Source organism: Molossus molossus, unplaced genomic scaffold (assembly GCF_014108415.1).
Source record: "Molossus molossus isolate mMolMol1 unplaced genomic scaffold, mMolMol1.p scaffold_m16_p_8, whole genome shotgun sequence".
Taxonomy (NCBI): Eukaryota; Metazoa; Chordata; class Mammalia; order Chiroptera; family Molossidae; genus Molossus; species Molossus molossus.
The window spans coordinates 46867665-46886801 of record NW_023425402.1 but is presented as its reverse complement, the minus strand read 5'-3'; the positions used below and the strand labels follow the sequence as shown (position 1 = coordinate 46886801).

General features: G+C 41.0%; 1 pseudogene; it reads left to right on the top strand.

The window, feature by feature from the left end:
• Positions 1–19137, top strand: part of LOC118620720 — a 101012-nt pseudogene that overhangs the window by 56429 nt on the left and 25446 nt on the right.

Below are 19137 nucleotides of genomic sequence, written 5' to 3'. Positions count from 1 at the left end.
AGGATATGTTGCCAACATGTATAAGTTCTGTTGTGTTCTGATCCCCATGAGAGGCCCTATAGACACAAAGGGTCCAATCATCTATCACCAACCATTTTTGAGGGCCTGTTGTGTCCTGGGTCTGTACTGGGGACTCTATGTGTATTAGTTCAATTAATTCTCAGAACATCCTTATGAGATAGCTTGCAAACATTTACCAGTAAGGAAGTAGAGGCTCAGGAAAGTTAAGTAATTTGCCTAAGACTATATAACTGGAAAGTTTATTCAAAGAATATACAAATTTAAACCATGAGTCAAGATATGCATTAGCCTCTATGATACTACCTCCCCTTAATTTCCAATCCTTGATCTTAGGGAGCTCACAATGTAAAAGTTATCTCTAAAACAGTTTGAAATGGTATTTTAGTCACGTGAACTATATACTATAGGAGCACAGAAAATGGAGCATTTCATTCTTTTTAAGTAGATCAGGGAAAGCGTCATAGAAGAGGGACTGTTATGGGATGAATTGTGCCCCCCCCCCCAAATTCATATGTTTAAGTCCTAACCCTAGTACCTCAGAATGTGACCTTATTTGGAGATAGGGTTTTTACAGAGATAATTAAGTTAAAATGAAGTTTTTGAGGTGGGCCCTAATCCAAAATGACTGGTATCCTTATTAGAAGAAATGTGGACACAAATACACAGAGGAGAGACAATGTGAAAACATGAGAAGAAGGCCGACCATAAGCCAAGGAGAGAGGCCAGGAAGGGATCCTTCCCCGTAGCCCTCAGCAGGAACCAAGCCTGCTGCCACCTCGATCTCAGGCTTCCGACCTCCAGGACTGTGAGACAGATTTCTGTTATGTGACCACCCAGTGTTCGGTACTCTGTTGCAGCAGCCCAGCAAACGAACACAGGTGCCATTTGAAGTCAGCCTCAAAGGCAAGATGGAGAAATGTGTTAGGATGGGGGTGAGGGAGGAGGAGGAGGCATCCTAGACACATAAGGCTGACATGCCAGAGGGACGCCTGAATGGAGCCTTGCTGCGAACTGTGGAAACGTGGGAGCAGAGCTCAGCACTCAGGCAGGAGAGACATGGGGGTCACAGATTTTTATACTAGAGGGGATCACTAGGGTATGGGGTTGGAAGGTGGGCGCCCCAAGGAAGGGATAGAGAAAATGCAAAGAGGACTGGGTTTGGAACCTCAAGAAACACCAGGATTTAAAAATAAAGAGAAGGAGAAGCCAAGGAAGACAGAGAGAGTGGTCACAAGGTAGGAGCTTGGACATCCTGAATCCAGGATAACAAAGATGTTCCTTAAGGAGAGGACAGACGCCAACCATGAAGAGTTACCAGGGAAGATGATGAACCTTGTATTGAGGGTAATATTGGTGACCTGATGAGGACTCTGGAGACAGAAGCCAGCTTGCAGGAAATGAGAATTCAAGAAGTGACCAAGCACATCTCCTCCAACTTGACTTCTGTTTTCAACTGTCATAGCAAAAGGCAGACACAAGACCTTATGACTCATTCACTTCCTGCCCTACTTGGCTTACTCTTGTTTTGTCTTTGCTTTTGTGTTTATTCTAATATTATGGTTTTCTTACCACTTACTTTCCTTATAGGGGAAAATAATAGTAAATGTTGTTGCCCCCCTCTCCCCACCTTTAGTCACTATAAGGAACTGGCATGGGCGATGGGTTTTGAAGAGTTCCATTTGTGTCTGAGGCCTGTTCACTTTGAATTTGCATCACAAAAGGACAAAGTGGATCATCCACCTCCTATCTTTTACCTCTCTGTTGGAGAACAGTGATCGTGTAGACAGGTGAGCCTTAAGAGGGTCAAAGTAAAATAATGTAACGGTAGAATGAGTGACCAGTGAAAAATAATCTCAGCCACCCCTGGACATGCAAATGCAGTTGTATTTCTAGATTCATTCCTTTATATTCTATCTGTCATAATGCCATTTCTTTTTTATTTTCTTTCTTTTTTTAATAAGGGGTAAATAAGGTCTCAATCAAGGGAAATTAGATTTCCAAATATCAAGTAACTGAGAAATGGAAGAATCAGATCAAAGAGTTTAAATGAGATGGAATCATAGGGTCAGGCAGCTACCTGGGTTTACTATGTTGCTTCTGGGTACAAAGGGGAGTGAGGGTTGGTCTCATGGGGCAAGAACTATGGATCAGAAGTCCAGCTCTCTCCTCTCACTTTCCCTGGGACCAGGAAGAAATCAGTCAACTTTTTGAGCAGTTTCCTCAAAATTCTAATACAATGTACAAATCTAACATGTGGCAATATCTTAGATAGGTTCTTTTGTTGGTCAACAACAGAAGCTGACTCAAACCAGTGAAACCTCTTTTTCATGCCCTGTAAGTTTTGATGCCCTTTGGCAGAAAGAAGACACTCTTACCAGTAATAGATCAGGCGTCTATCCAGTCAGAGAAAGGAATCTTTTTCCCCCTCACAGAGTCAGCCTTTGATGTGTGCTGAGAAGAAACTTCTATCTCCCTCTTCTTTCCTTCCCTCCCAGTCTGCTCTTCCCCTGAGGGCCCTAGCTTTACCCTTTCTGGCCCTGGCCTCACCTGCCCCCAGGAAGACAAATATGACTCCAAGGCGGGAAAGTCACCCTTGTTTTGCTGAAGTGGATCCCTGCTCAAAATATAACTTGGATATGTTAACATAGTAAAGGACTCATCTTCCTCTGAGAGAGCCTGGGTTAAATGGAGGAGTTAAGAAGATGGAATACAGTATCCCATAATTTCTCAATCTTGACACTACTGAAATTTGGGGCTGGGTGACTCTTTCTTGTAGGAGGCTGTGTATCAGAAGGTATTTAGCAGCACCCCTGACCACTACCTACCAGATGCTGGGAGTACCCCTTCTCCCCATTTGTGACAACGAAAAATGTCTCCAGACATTGCCAGATGTCCTCTGAAGGCAAAATATCCCCTGCTCTATCCTGTCTCACTAGCTAAACCAAAAAGAGAATTGACTGTTAAGATATAGAGGTATCTCACAGAAGCTGAAGGCAGGAGGTGTAACTGGGCTCAGTCAAGGCTAAGTCTCCAATCTAGAGCCAAGCTATTCTTTGTCTCTTCAAGGGGCTCGTCCTACAGCGGGTATTTAACACTGTTCCGTTGGAATCAACCAGATAGCACACATTGCCCAAGTGCTCTGTGGCCTGGCCAAGCAGTGACTGGTCCTTCCAGTGATAACCCAGAGAGCTGCAAGATCTGGGGGGCCTCCTGAATTACTAGAGGGAGGTTTATGCATCTGAGGAATTTGTATCTTGAGTTTGCGTTCATTTTATGTATGTTAACTTCTTACTGTTGCCACTTTGGAGTTTCACTATAACAACAACAAATATATCAAACATAAGCACGATGACTTGTAAAGGACAAACACATGCTATGTGAATGTACAGTAAGATTTTTTCCCATTAGGCAGAACTTACCCCCTGGATTTTAAGAGAATGGCAAGAACTAGCTGCTAATAGATAACCACTGCATTGTATAGATAACCATTGCTTTGTGTACACCAAAATGGCTTGCTCCCTCAGGCATAACGGTTAACTGCAAATATCTGCTTCTGTACGTGCTTGCTTGCAAACCCTTAACCCAAATTCCTTAACAGGGGCTAAGACAACTATATAAGCAACCCCACCCCTGAGCTCGGGGCTGCTCTCTCCTCTGTGTAGGATGGGACAGCCCCCGCGCGGCTAATAAAGCTCTCTTAATTTGAACCCAGTTCGGAGTCTGAGTCTGGTCTGTCTCATTGGTCTACAACAGACTTACATTTTAAAAAGCACATTCATGCATATGATTTCACTTAATATTTGTCATAGCCATACATGAAAAAGGTGATATTCCATTTACAGATGGAAAAAAACAAAATTCATAGATGATAAATTACTCAACAGAGTCTCATAGTATTGGACAAAGGACCATGTCCCAGTGCAGAAACATGGTTACAAAGAGTATTTAGATGATGACTAGGGCAATGGGAGAAAGTTCGAACTGGACAACTTTTAGGGCGTGGACAAAGGGACCTGAGTCACTGAGGAGCCTGAGTAGATGAGGTTGTGGGAAGGAAGAAACTTTCCTCTATCTCCCCTTCTAGGTTCTTTCAGCTAGTCTAATAATCAAATAGACATGAGACACATTAACAAGAGAAAATGACCAAATTTAATTATATACATACATATGGGAACCCCACATACGTGAGAGATTCAGAGAAAAAGAGGAAAAATTAGGTAATAACTTTCTGAGCTAAGGATGAGGTAAGGCACCTGGGGCTTCAGAGGGGAGGACAATCATTTGCAGGAAGATAAGAAGCGATAAGAATCCAGATGGTGATAACTCCTGTTATGGACCAGGCCCTTAATTTAAATTCTTTAAGAGAGAGGTAAAAGTTTCTGTGAGCCCACAGCGTCTTAATGGCCTTCAGCTCAAAGCAATCCACATGCTAAAGTGCGGAGGTCAAGAAGGCAAAGGGAAAAACAGGAGAAAACAGAGCAATGGTGATCAAGAGAAAAGAATTTCAAATACTCCGGGGTGGATGGTCACACAATGAAACTACAGGGAGAGCACATCTAATCAGGATTGAAAAGACCCCAGAGCCCTTCAGTCTTTGGGTGGAAATATCAACTCTTGCATAATGTCTGCTGTTACTACTGATGTCAGAGAGCAGATCAAATGCCATTCTGTCCCATCGGAGTGGGCATCTCTTGACTAATGGCATGGCACACTGAAACCATGTTTCTTCTTGTAGATACTCTCCTACTACTCGTGTCTTGGCCATCTCTGAGGTGGATGATAACCAAGTTGGCAAATTTAGTTTTTATACAAAGGAAGCCATCCTTAAGGTAAATTATTTTAATTATTTTTTTTAAAAAAAGAAACAAAAGTATAATTAAGCAATTTGCTCATTTATTTCTTTAAAAATCATAATGTCTAATTCATATGAGGTTGGCTCTCATATATAAGAAGAGCTTCCCACTTCATAAGTAATGATGATGGCCTTGCCTTATTTGATGTGCACATTGGCCTGGTTTGAATTATAGAGAGTGCAACACCCATTGCAATAACTTCTGTTAGATATTAAAAAGAAGCACTTGTAGTGAACCATCTTTGTATAAAGCTTTTAAAATATACATTTGTTATTGGAGCTTTTATCTGACCTTTTAAAAACTGGTGCTCTTTTTTCCTGCCATTCAGATTTCTTTGCTTCCACGTATATATGCGTGGGTTTGTATTTGTGTGTAGTAATTTAAAAACATAAATCTAATCTTGGCAGTTTCACGAGAACCTACCCCTGAGCATGTTTGCTTGTTCATCAGAGCCTGCTCATCCTTTTCTAATATTTGGGAAATTTGGTAGTGTCCAGCTGCAGAGAAAATTGAGCTTGGGAGCTGCCTTCATGGATGAAATGCTGCTTAGGAGAGACCGAGTCAGTCTTGTAACCGAGGAACAAGGACCTCAGCTTATCCTGCAGTTTGATTTATATATACAAGTTGAATAAGTGGTGACCTCAACCCTCCACTTTACCTTTTTCTTTAGGAGAGAAATTCCTAATACCTTTCATATTTTATTTTTGTAGCTCTCGTTCCATTCTGGAGTGGAAAATATGCAAGTGACCCTTGCATGTCAAGCTGCTCAGAAAAATGCTGTGATGGTGTCTGTCCAGTATGCATTCTTCTACCACACACCCTGAGAGACCGGCCCTGCTGATGTCAGGGTCAGCCTATAAGACAGAGGAGCCTGAGTCGTGCTCCCACCACCCCAGCTGACACCAGGCTGCCCCTTCCTTTCACACTTCCCTCTACCTCTGCCTCCCCTTCTCTTTCCTCCCTCTTTCCCTTCCTTCCCTTTCCCTTCTTCTCTTTCTCCCCTTTTTCCTTCTTTCCTATCTTTTTATCTTCTTTTCTCCTCTCCTTCCTGTTCTTTCTTCTTTCCTAAAGTGAATCAACGCATGACCAAATCTTTACTGGGTCTTTTAACTTTTAGTAATTTGCTAATCATTTTTTCTCTGTATGTAACTCCACAATGTTGACTAGCTAGAATAAAATAACCGTATTTCACCCCTGCCCTTTGTAGATAAATGGTTCCATTGTTTTATGTATTTCTTTTTGCAAAAGTAAGCAGACATATTTGTTTCCTTTCTTTTTTCACAAAAGTTGACACCCAATATATACTCTTTCTGGCTTTGTTGTTGTTGTTATTGAGATATAATTTACATTACATGAAACTTACCTCTTTACAGTGTATAATTTACAAGATTATGCAACCATCACCACTATCTAATTCCAGGACATTTTCATCATTCTTAAAAGAAATCCTGTGCCCATTAGCAGTCACCCCCATTGCCCCCTTCCCTCACCCCTAGAAACCAGAAGTCTGCTTTGTGTCTCTATAGACTGGCCTATTCCAGACACTTTATATGAATGAAGTCATAAAGCATGTCCCTTTATATCTGGATTTCTTTTTACTTAGCATTATGTTTTTAAGTTTCATCCATGTTTGAACATGTATCAGTACTTCATTCCCTTTTACTGATGAGTTATATCCTATAGATGTACCACATTTTGTTTATCCATTTATCAGTTGACAGACATTGGGTTGTGTTTACTTTTTGGCTATTATGAATAATGTTGCTATGAATTTTCATCTACTGGTTTTTGTAAGGATGTATGTTATGAGTTTTGCTAACACTTGATATTGTCTCTCTTTTTTATTTTAGCCATCCTAGTAGGAATAGAATGGTATCCCATTGTGGTTTTGATTTGCATTTTTCTAATTACTAATGATATTGAGAATCTTCTCATGTGCTTATTGGCCATGTGTATGTCTTTGTTAGAGAAATGTCTATTCAAATCCTTTGCCTTTTTATAAATTTGGATTTTTTGGATCTTTTTATTATTGAATTGTAAGAGTTCTTTATATATTCTGAATACAAGTCCATCTCAAATATATAATTTGAAAATATTTTCTGAGGACCATTGTCTCACTTTTTTTTATCATGTCCTTTGAAACAGAAGTTTTTTTCATTTTGATGAGTTCAATTTACCTATTCTTTCTTTTGTCATATGTTCTTTTGATATCATATTTAAGCAACCACTGCCTAATCCAAAGTCATAAAGTCTTACTCCTATGTTTTCTTCTAAGATTTTTGTAGTTTTGACTCTTTTATTTGGGTCTATAATCCATTTATGGCTGGTATTTGTATGTAGTATGAGATAGAGGTCCAACTTCATTCTTTTGCATGTGATTATCCAGCTGTCCCAGCACTATTTGTTGAAAAGGCTCATCTTTCTCCCATTAAATTGTCCTAGTAGCCTTGTCAAAAATCAATTGACTATAAATGTAAGAGTGTATTTCTGTACTCAAAATTGTATTCCATTGATTTATATGTCTACTTTTATGCAAATACCACTATGCTTTGATTAGTGTAGAGTTGTGATAAGTTTTGAAATTAAGAAGTGTGAGTCCTTCAGCTTTCTTTTTTTTAAAGATTGCTTTAGCTATTTTGGGCTCCTTTCATTTTTATATGAATTTTAAGATCAGCTAGTCAATTTCTGCAACAACAACAATAAAAATAAGCCATTTAGAATTTTGAGAAGGATTACATTGAATCTGTAGATTAATTTGGGTACTATTTCCATCTTGACAGTATTAAATCTTATGATCCATGAACATGGGCTATTTTTATATTTATTTAGGTCTTCTTTAATTTCTTTTAACAGTATTTTGTAGTTTTCAAGGTACAAGTTCTACACTTCTTTTGTCAAATTCAAAAGTATTTTATTCTTTTTGATATTATTGTCAATGAAATTGTTTCTTAACTTGATTTTCAGAGTGTTTATTACTGGTCTATAGAAATACAGTTGAATTTTGTATATTTATCTTATATCTAGCAATTTTTACTAAGTTCACTTATTACTTCCAATAGTTACTTGTGTCTATATGTATATATTCCTTAGGATTTTCTATATACAAGATCATTTGCAAAAACAGATAATTTTACACTTTCCTTTCCGATCTGATTATCTTCTTTTCTTATGTAATTGCCCTAGCTAGACCTTCCAATACAAAGTTAAATAGAAATGGTGAGTGTGGATATTTTATTCTTTGTTTTTATCCTCGTTCAAGGATATGTTAATTGATTTTAGAGAGAGAGGAAGAAAAAGAAAGAGAGAGATGAAACAGAAACATCAATCAGTTGCCTCCTATACACGTCCCAACTAGGGACCAAACCCACAACCTAGGTATGTGCCCTGACTAGGAATTGAACCTGCAACCTTTTTTATTTACTGGATGATGCTTCAACCAACTGAGCCACCAGGCCAGGATTATTCTTGTATTATTATTTATTGCATTATTTTTTATATGAAAAACTGTAAACCTACTTTGCACCACCCTGTATATACTCTTTTGTACTTCACTTTCTCACTTAACAATATATCCTAGAAATCACTCCAAATCAGTTCACACATATTTCCCCCATCTCTAAAACAACTGTATAGTTCTTTCTTGTGTGTATATACTGGTGAATACAACTTAAGTATAAAATTAAGTATTTTATAATTAAACATTCTTTAAGCCTTATGGATTCTATACAGCTCACCACATTTACCTCTTATCATATTTATCTGCCTCTATTTATCTATTTCTACTCTTCACATTAATAGGAGAATACACATTTAAGAGTATGACAGGAATACTCAATCCCCACTTCTGCCAAATACAAATTCCCATAGAAATCAGATACTGAAGTAGAAAACAGGGATAGAGTGAGTTATTTTTCAAAAAAATTCAACCCTCAAAATCTTAATTTAGTACCTGTTGTAAGTTGGGCTCATCAGGTACTGAGGTACAGTTCATGCTCCTGAGGTACTGACAGGCCAATGTGGATAAGAAGAATAGGCCATCAGGTAGTTCAAATATAAGCTACAGGAGTTTCAACAAGCTACTGAAGGAATTTAAAGAAAGAAGAGGTTATATCTGGGAACCCAGAAGGGTAGCACAAAGAGAGGGCATTTGGGAAAACCTGAAGGATGAGCTTTTTGACAGGCAGAGATGGCCATGTGATCATTCTGAGTAGAGAGGAGACCCTTCAGATGCTCGGGCATGGAAGTGAGAAAGGGCCTAGGGAAAAATGAGCCCAGCTTGACTACCACTTACAGTTTTAACACAAAGTTGACATATAGATTCCTTTATTTAATTAATTTAATCTTCTGAGGAATACCAATGATTAAACAGATACAAGTGGGGTTGTTTAGGTTGCAATGAAGGTTGGGAGGCTTATGAGTTACTTCCTGAGATCCACCCAGGAAGCAAATATTGAAAGTCAATAGATAAGGAGTACAGGAAAGGTGAGGGAAGGCATTAAGAATAATAGCCTATCCCGGCCAGTGTAGCTCAGTGATTGAGCATCGACTCATGCACTAAGAGGTTGCCAGTTTTATTCCTGGTCAGGGCAGATGTCCAGGTTGTGGGCCTAATCCCCAGTGGGGGGCATGCAGGAGGCGGCCAATCGATGTTCCCTCTCATCTCTCTCTCTCTCTCTCTCTCTCTCTCTCTCTCCCCCCCTTCCTCTCTCTCTAAAATCAATAAAGAAAAGAAATTATTTTTAAAAAGAAGACTAGCCTGGAAAGACTTGCAATACTGGAAGGGATAAGGAAGCTTTAGGGTAAAAAATTAATATAAATATGAATATACAAATATATATGAATATATATGTGTATCTATATGATTTCCTACAAGTGTGGGACAGGAAAAGGACTAATGATATAATGAGGAATAAATGATGAAGACAGTGAAAGGGAACAAGAGGAAGGGAGGGAAGGGAGGTAAAAAAGGAAAGAGACAGAGACAGCATAAAACTGTGCACTGTTGCCAAAGCCAAAGGAAGGGAGTCATTTAAGATGTACAGCCCGGCTGGTGTGGCTCAGCGAACTGTGCACTGTTCCATGGACCGAGGGGTCCCTATTCGATTCCCAGTCAGCACATGCCCGGGTTGCAGGCTCAGTCCCCAGTGCAGGGCATGCAAGAGACAGCCAATCGATGTTTCTCTCTCACATTGATGTTTCTATCTCTCTCTCCCTTTCTCTCACTCTAAAAAAAATAAAGTAAAAGATGTACAGATGACAAATAAGCACATAAAAAGGTGTTCAAGCCCATTAGTCATTCAAGAAATACAAATTAAAACCCCAGTGAGAAACGACTGCACACCCATTTGATTGGTTAAAATTTAAATGATTGATCATTCCTAGAGCTGGTGATCTAGAATGCTCATACACTGCTCATGGGAATGCAAAATGGTCAATCATCCTGGAAAATAGTTTTGGCACTTTCTTAAATAGTTAAATATACACTTACTAGATGATCCAGCTGTTCCACTACTATGTATTTACTCGAGAGAAAGCACATGTCCATATAAATACATACATAAATGTGTATAGCAGTTTTATTTAAAATAGCCAAGAACTGGACTTATGGTCAAGATGGCAGCATAGGTAAACATGGTATTGTGTCCTCCTACAACCACATCAAAGTTACAACTAAACTACAGAACAACCAGCATTCAAAACTGCCTGAAATCAAGCTGAATGAAAGACCTACAACTATGAAATTAAAGCAGCCACAACGAGACTGGTAGGAGGGGTGGAGGCGCAACAGGCTGGTCCCACACCCACGTGTGGCAGATAAAAATTAGAAGGATACTTCAGCTGGGAAGGTCCTCCCTGAGGACTGAGGGGTCCCTGTTCCACACCAGGCACCCAGCTCAGGGTTCCAGTGCCAGGAAAAGAAGTCCCCATAACTTCTGGTTGGAAAAACCAGCGGGAACTGAGGCTCAGGGAGGCTGAGGCAGCTGGAGCCCCAGGCAGCTCCTCTTAAAGGGCCCATGCATGGACCTACTCGGACTCACACCCTCCAGGCTCCAGCATGGGGGAGGGAGCTTGAAAGGCACCAGAGACATATGGGGAAGAACTGAGTTGTTTGGCATTGGAGCAAGGGCCGGGGAAGGGGCTTTCTCTGTGACAGACGTGTTGTCAGAGGCCTTTGTTCATTTGGTGAGCCCTTCCCTGGGGCAGCAGAGGGCCACCATATCTGGGACTCCAGCAACCTGGCTCACACTGGTAGCCCCGCCCTGGTGAGTCCCTGAGGCCCCGCCCCACCCAACATTCAGGCCCACCCAAGCTATTGCCAGTTGCTTTACCATAGGATTGGCCTGTCTTGGATCCTGCTTCAGGTTTTTCCTAAATTCTTTCAAACGAGCAGCATCTGGTCTCAGCTAGCCCCATACCTCTCATTAAGTAATACATGAAGCAAACACAGGAGGCAGCCAAAATGAGGAGACAAAGAAACAGGTTCCTAATGAAAGAACAGAACAAACTCCAGGAAATGAACTCAGTGAAATGGAGATAAGCAACCTAACAGATGCTGAGTTCAAAACACTAATTATAAGGATGCTCAGTGGACTTAGTGAGAACCTCAATGAACTTAATGAGGGCCTCAAGAGCATAAAAAAGGACCAGTCAGAAATGAAGGAAGCACTAACTAAATAAAGAATAATCTACACAGATTCAATAGTAGAGTAGGTAAAGCCAAGAAGTAAACCATCAATTTGGAATATAAGCAAAAAACACCCAATCAGAACAGCAAAAGAAAAAAGAACCCCAAAAAATGAGGATAGTGTAAGGAGCCTCTGGGACAACTTCTAGCATACCAACATTCGCATCTTGGAGATTCCAGAAGGAGAAGAGAGAGAACGAGAAATCGAAAACCCATTTGAAACAATAATGGCAGAAACTTCCCTAACTTGGTGAAGGAAACAGACATACAAGTCCAGGAAGCACAGAGATGCTTCCCCAAGCAAGATGAACCCCAAGAGGCCCACACCAAGACACATCATCATCAAAATGCAAAAGGTTCAAGACAAAGAGAGAATCTTAAAAGCAGCAAGAGAAAAGCAGTGAGTTACCTACAAGGGAGTTCCCATAAGACGGTCAGCTGATTTCTCAAAAGAAACTTTGCAGGCCAGAAGGGAGTGGCAAGAAATATTCAGAGTGATGAAAAGCAAGAACCTACAACCAAGAGTACTCTATCCTGCAAAGCTGTCATTTAGAATCGATAAAGAGTTTCCCAGACAAGAAAAAGCTAAAGGAGTTCATCACCACCAAACCATTATTATATGAAATGTTGAAGGGTCTTCTTGAAGAAAAAGATAAAATATATGAACAAAAAAAAAAAAAATGACAATGAATACATATCTATCAACAACTGAACCCACAAACAAAATGAACAGGCAGAACAGAAGCATCCTCATAGATACAGAGAACATTTTATTGGTTGCCAGATGGGAGGAGGGTTGAGGGAATGAATGAAAAAGGTGAAGGTATTAAGAAGTACACATTAGTTGCTAGACTGACAAACCTGAAAGGGAAGGAGGGCGGTGGGGGATGGGAAGAGATAAACCAAAGAACTTATATGTATACATACATAACCAATGGACACAGACAACAGTGTGGGGAAAGGCAAGAGGGGGGGCGGGAGTGGGGAAGAGGGGGTTAATAGGGGGGAGATGAGGAACATCTATAATACATTCAACAATAAAGATAAATTTAAAATAAATAAATAAATTAATTAATTAATTAATTAATTAATTAAAATGGCCAAGAACTGGAAAGAACCCAAATAGCCATCACCAGCTGCAATGATAAACAAATGTGGTTATATTTGTACAATGGAATACTATTCGGCAACACAAAGACATGAATTATTGATACACACAACAATATGGATGAAAACAGACAAAAAAGAGTACATACTGCATGGCTCCCTTTATATAAAGTTCTAGGAAATGCATTCTAATCTATAGTTGCAGAAAACAGAGCAATGGTTACTTGAGGGTGGGAGAGAATCTTAAAAGCAGCAAGAGAAAAGCAGTTACCTACAAGGGAGTTCCCCATAAGACTGGCGATGGTCATTATTTTTTTTGCAGTGACATATACATACACTAAAACTTATCTAATTGTACACTTTAATTTTTTTTTATTGATTGATTTTAGAGAGAGAGTAAGTGAAAAGGAGAGAGAGACAGAAATATTGATGAGAGAGAACATCGACTGGCTGCCTCCTGCATACCCCCCACTGGGGATTGGGCTCACAACCGAGGCATGTGTCCCAACTGGGAATCAAACCAGCGACCTCTTGGTGCATGGTCAACGCTTAACCACTGCGCCACACCGGCTGGACTAGTTGTACATTTTAAATATGTGCTGTTAATTAAATGTCAATTGTACCTTGATAAAGCTATTATTTTTTTAAAAGAAGAAGTTGAAAATTGATAAAGTTAACTCTAGATGAAAGAACAGAGAGTAGGGATTAAAATGAGGCCATTTGAACTTTCCCAGAGTTCACTGCTGACTGACCGAGCAAGTAATGGTGTGGGAGTGGAAGCTAGACTGCCGGAGTTACGGAGTGAGAAGGTAATAGACACAAAAGTGGTGTATCCTTACTGCTCCTGTGTTAGTCGGCTCAGGTTGCCATACAAAATGCCATAGCCTGAGTAGCTTCAACAACAGAAGTTTATTTTCTCGTAGTTCTGGAGGCTAGAAATCCAAGATCAACATCCCCGCATGGTCAGTGTCTGGTGAGAGTTCTCTTCCTTGCTCGCAGATGGCTGTGCTCTCCCTGTGGCCTCATGTGGCAAAGAGAGAGAACTCTGTCTTTCTCCTCTTATAAGGGTACCAGCCCTATCGGATTAGGTCCAACCATTATGAACTTCCTTATCTAACCCTAATTACCTTCCAAAGGCCCTGTCTTCAAATACCATCATGTTGGGGGTTGGGGCTTCAACATAAGAAATTAGGGGGAGACACATGTGGTCCATAGCAGTTCTTTAAGAAGGTTAGTCGGAATTGAAGAAGAAGTTTGAGGGGGCAGGATAATTAAGAATAAAATAGATATGGACATATTTGTAGGAAGGGGCTAGAAAAGAGGAAGTAACTGGGGACAGAGATGAAGGATGGGCATGACTGCAATGTTGAAGGCAGGTGAGGGAGTCAGAGAGTTAACGCTTCCATTCAGCAGCGTCTGTGGTCCAGGCAAGGCAGTGGGCTAAGTGGTGGTTATACATGGGCTCGTGGAATCTTCTCAACAGCCCCATGAGATGGCAGACAGCATCCCCTTTTCCTGGTGAGGAAACAGGTTCGGAAAGTTAAGGAACAGAACCAAGATCACCAGCTGAGTGTCAGCACTGGGACCTGATTGCAGAGCTTGTGTTTTTGTTCCTGTCAGCTCACTCACAGCCTCTCTAAGACCTCTGGAGTCTTCTGAACTGGTATAGTCTACCATTTCCAGGAGACCAGAATAACACAAGGGTCTTCAGAAAAAGTCAGGATGGAAACATTAAATATTTACCCAGGATTTTATTTTTATTTTTTGGTACTTGCCCCTGGCAGGAACCAAACCCCGTACTCTCTGGTCTGCAGGCCAATGCTCCAACCGCTGAGCCAAAGAGGCCAGGGCCCCAGGATTTTTTATTTTGCCTCATTCTCCTTTCAGATAAGGAGAACTTTTCTTTGGGAAAAAAAAGTGGTCTTTCCTTTGAAGACTTGATTTTTTCTTTTAGATAGCATTTTAGAAAAATGTAAAAGAATTCCATCTATCATGCCCATAACCAATAGGAGTATTGGGAACTATGGGTTTCACTTTATTTCTTCTCCAGCTTCCTTTTCCTCTCCCCACCCTCCCTCCCTCCACCTGCCCCCTTCAGTTGGGTTGTGCATGGCAGCATGTGTAGCCCACCTCCATCTGCTCGGGCTGTACCACCCTCAGACATGTTTTCAGACCTTGCAGCTATGAAGTCTATCAAGAGAATTTCTTGAGAGGACACTCTGTTGAAGCACTCCAAACTAGCCACCTTGTGGAAGGAAGAATTTTGTCAGAGCACTTTAGACGGTTGCACTATATTGTGGAAATAGTTACACTTAGTACCTCACCCTTCATTGTGCAAAATGGTAGCTCTCTTCCCTTCTCTCCCTTACTCTGTACTCTCCTCTCCACCCCCAACCCCGCTTCTCTCCACCCCCACCCCCACCCCCACCCCCACGTATCCAGTCATTTGTGTGTGCTTGTGGTCAGTTGTGGTGGTGAGATAATTTTATAGCCAGTACCACAGGACTTATAAATCCAACAAATTAAACTTACTTTGGTTTGAAATATTTTAGGAAATAAGTTCAGGTCTAAGAAATTACGATGGAACGGGTCCATTCAGAACTTCCCGCGTTGTGAATGGCATAGAGAGATGCTGTTAGCCCCACCTGCAGAGGTTCCAGACACCTTTGTTCTTCCCTACGAAAGATCCCGGGCTACCAAGAGGTACTGTACCGGGGAAGTGGGCTTAAAATAAAAGTGCCTTCTTTTAAGCCAGTTCAGAACAGAGTGTGATGAGACTGAAGGATGACTCCCAGAGTGACCGGCATGTGTGTCATTTTGCACCTTTTATGAACACTGAGAAGGCTCAACGCTTTCCAATACACTCCAGTCTATGAAGGAGAGTTAACGGTTTCTAATTGTAACCTCTTTACTCTTGTCTTCTACTCTCTCCTCTCTTCTCTTGCTTTTCTCTCCCTCCCCTTTTTCTTCCCTTTTGCTGTATTTTTCAAAATTCAAAGAGTCTAGAACACAAGAATAAAGAATACTGGCCTCTCAAAATTTTCCATGTCGATATTAAAGAGAAGCACAGAACTACCCTCGCTATTCTAACAAGGGTTTGGCCATTGCTTAGACTAACAGGAGGATGTGTTGTCAGAGAGACACGCCTCTAAAGAGATGTATCTATAAAGCAGGGATGCCCTATGATGTCTTGATTTCTTCTCACCACGACAGGGACAGAGAGAGATTTGCATTCTGCAACAATTATGAATACTCTGAGTATTTTACTGGAGCATAACAAGGACATTCTGGTTTAATTCTGGCAAATTAAAAAAAAAAAAAAACAGACAAAGCTACTCTACTACTCAAGCTGCCATCAATCTGACATATGACCAGAGCTAAATACACATTCCAAATGTGTGGATGGAAGATTGAAGACCAATGTGTCCGGTCCAGCCAACCCTTGGGAGGCCACTGAAGTCCAGGTGTCCCTATAGATCAGGCCAGGAAGACACAAAGGGACCTGGATAGTACAAACACCGGGCCAGACTGTGAAGTTTGGGACTCCCCATACAGCCTTAGGCACATGGGGTCTCCAGAGAGGATGGTGACACTTCAGCATCCCCAGTGAATAATCAGAAACACCAGAATCAGCTGGGAACCTCGGAGACAGAGCCACCCCCCCCCCCCCCCCCCCAGTGCCCAGTAGGCAGCCTCCGGTGTCCCTGCCCTTCAGACAGTTCTGGGGTTGTTTTCTTGTCATGTGCCCACTTGCGTTGGGCTCAGATGACTGTTCACTTGTCAGGGCTCCAGAGACTTTCGTGTCTATTCAACTAGAGAAGGTGGGACTGCGGGACCTGACGCCGAATGCCTTCCTCTGCAGGAAACAAACCGGGGCCGACATGACAAAGAGCCTCGTCAATGCAGTAACACGGGCTCCTTAGAGCTCTCGCGTCATCTTTTACTTCTGAGCAAATAAAAATTCTTACCTTGAATTTGTTGTGTTCAGTCTATTTGGATAGGACCATTGAAAATATATTATAGCCCTGGCCGGTTTGGCTCAGCGGTTAGAGAGTCAGCCTGCGGTCCAGAGAGACCCAGGTTCGGTTCCCACTAAGGGCATGTACCTCGGTTGCAGTTTGTCTCCGGCCCTGGTTGGTCGTGCAGGTGGCAGCCACTCGATGTGTCCCTTTCACGTCGATGTTTCTCTCTCTCTCTCTCTCTCTCTCTCTCTCTCCCTCCCACTCTATCTGAACAAAAAATGGAAAAATGTCCTCGGGTGGGGATTAACAAACAAACAAACAAAAAAAACCCCGAAAATATATTATAAAGAACTAAAAAGGGGAGTTCAATAAGAAATAGACAGGAAGCAATTCAAGCTAATTGAAGTCCAGTTTTAAAAACATGTGCTTTTGTCACATGTTGTTTTGTCACTTTCTAAATAGAACTAGTGTTAGCATTTGCTCTGGAACATCTGACCATTCCTGAGTGACCCACTTGTGGTAGGGTGTTTAGACAAGAGGAACAAAGGCTCCTGCCATCTAATTCACCTGTTATCTTGGTTTTTCAGGCACTGTCGCCATGCTCCTGTTTAAGGGTTTTATACTAGCCCAATCTGTTGAAAAATATTTCTAAAACTCAAGTTTTTATTTATTTATATGTTTGGTGTTATTAAACACGTTTTATATTGAAAATTATTTTATTTATTTATTTATTTATTTATTTATTTATTTATTTATTTTTGTAATAGATGTTTCTTCTTTTTCCCCCAATGACAGCCTCCTTCCTCTCCTTTTCCGCCCTGTCCCCAGCTTTATTGTCCATGTCCATTGGTTACATGTACATGCATATAAGTTCTGTGGTTTATCTATCCCCCCCAACCCCTTCTTCTGGGGATTGTCAGTCTGTACCCCACTTCCACATCACTGGGACTATCCTGTTCTTCAGACTGTTATGTTCATTATATTCCACAAATAAGTGAGATCATGTGATATTTGTCTTTCTCTGCTTGGCTTGTTTTGCTTAGGATAATACTCTCCAGGTCCTTTCATGTTGTCTCAAAGGATGAGAAATCTTTCTTTCTTACAGCTGCATAGTACTCCATTGTGTATATGTACCACTGATTTTTTATCCATCCGTCTACTGATGGACACTTGGGCTGTTTCCAGATCTTAGCTATTGTAAATCGCTGCTATGAACATGGGGGTACATATATTCTTTCTGATTGGTGTTTCAGGCTTCTTAGGTTATATTCCTAGAAGTGGGATCACTGGGTCAAATGGCAATTCAATTTTTAATTTTTTGAGGTAACACCATATTGTTTTCCATAGTGGCTGCACCAGTCTGCATTCCCACCAGCAGTGTATTAGAGTCCCCTTTTCTCCACACCCTCGCCAATACTTGTTGTTTGATGATTTGTTGATGGCGGCCATTCTGACAGGTGTGAGGTGACACCTCATTGTTGTTTTAATTTGCATTTCTCTGATGATGAGTGATGTTGAGCATTTCTTCATATGTCTCTTGGACATTTGTATGTCCTATTTGGAGAGGTCTCTATTTAGTTCCTCTGCCCATTTGTTAATAGGATTCTTTGTCTTCCTTTTGTTGAGTTGCATGAGCACTCTATATATTTTGGAAATTAACCCCTTATCTGATGTATCCTTGGCAATTATGGTCTCCCATACAGTGGGTCGCCTTTCCATTTTGATGGTTGTTTCTTTTGCTGTGCAGAAGCTTTTGAGTTTGATGTAGTCCCATGTGTTCATTTTCTCCTATGTTTCTGTTGCCTTAGGTGATGTATCAGTGAAAATTCTGCTGTGTATGATGTCTGAAATTTTGTTGCCTGAAGTTTCTTCTAGGATTTTTATGGATTCACAAGTCACATTTAAGTCTTTATGCTTTTTTTTTTTTTATCCTCACCCGAGGATATTTTTTTCCCATTTTTTATTCAGATAGAGTGGGAGGGAGAGAGAGAGAAACATCGACGTGAAAGGGACACATTGAGTGGTTGCCACCCCCACAACCCAACCAGGGCCGGGGACAAACTGCAACCGAGCTACGTGCCCTTAGTGGGAACCGAAGCCGGGTCTCTCTGGACCACAGGCCGACGCTCTAACCGCTGAGCCAAACTGGCCAGGGCAAGTCTTTATTCTTGTGTATGGTGTTAAGCTGATGGTCTAGTTTCATTTTTTTGCATATAGCTGTCCAATTTTCCCAGCACCATTTATTAAAGAGGCTGTCTTTACTCCATTGTATGCTCTTGCCTCCTTTGTCAAATATTATTTGAGCATAATATCTTGGGCCCATTTCGGGGTTCTCTGTTCTAGTCCATTGATCTATGTGCCTGTTCTTGTGTCAGTACCAGGCTGTCTTGATTACAGTAGCTTTGTAGTATATCCTGATATCCGGTATTGTGATCCTGCCTACTTTGTCCTTCTTTTTCAAGATTGCTGTGGCTATTAGGGGGTCTTTTTTGGTCTATATGAACTTTTG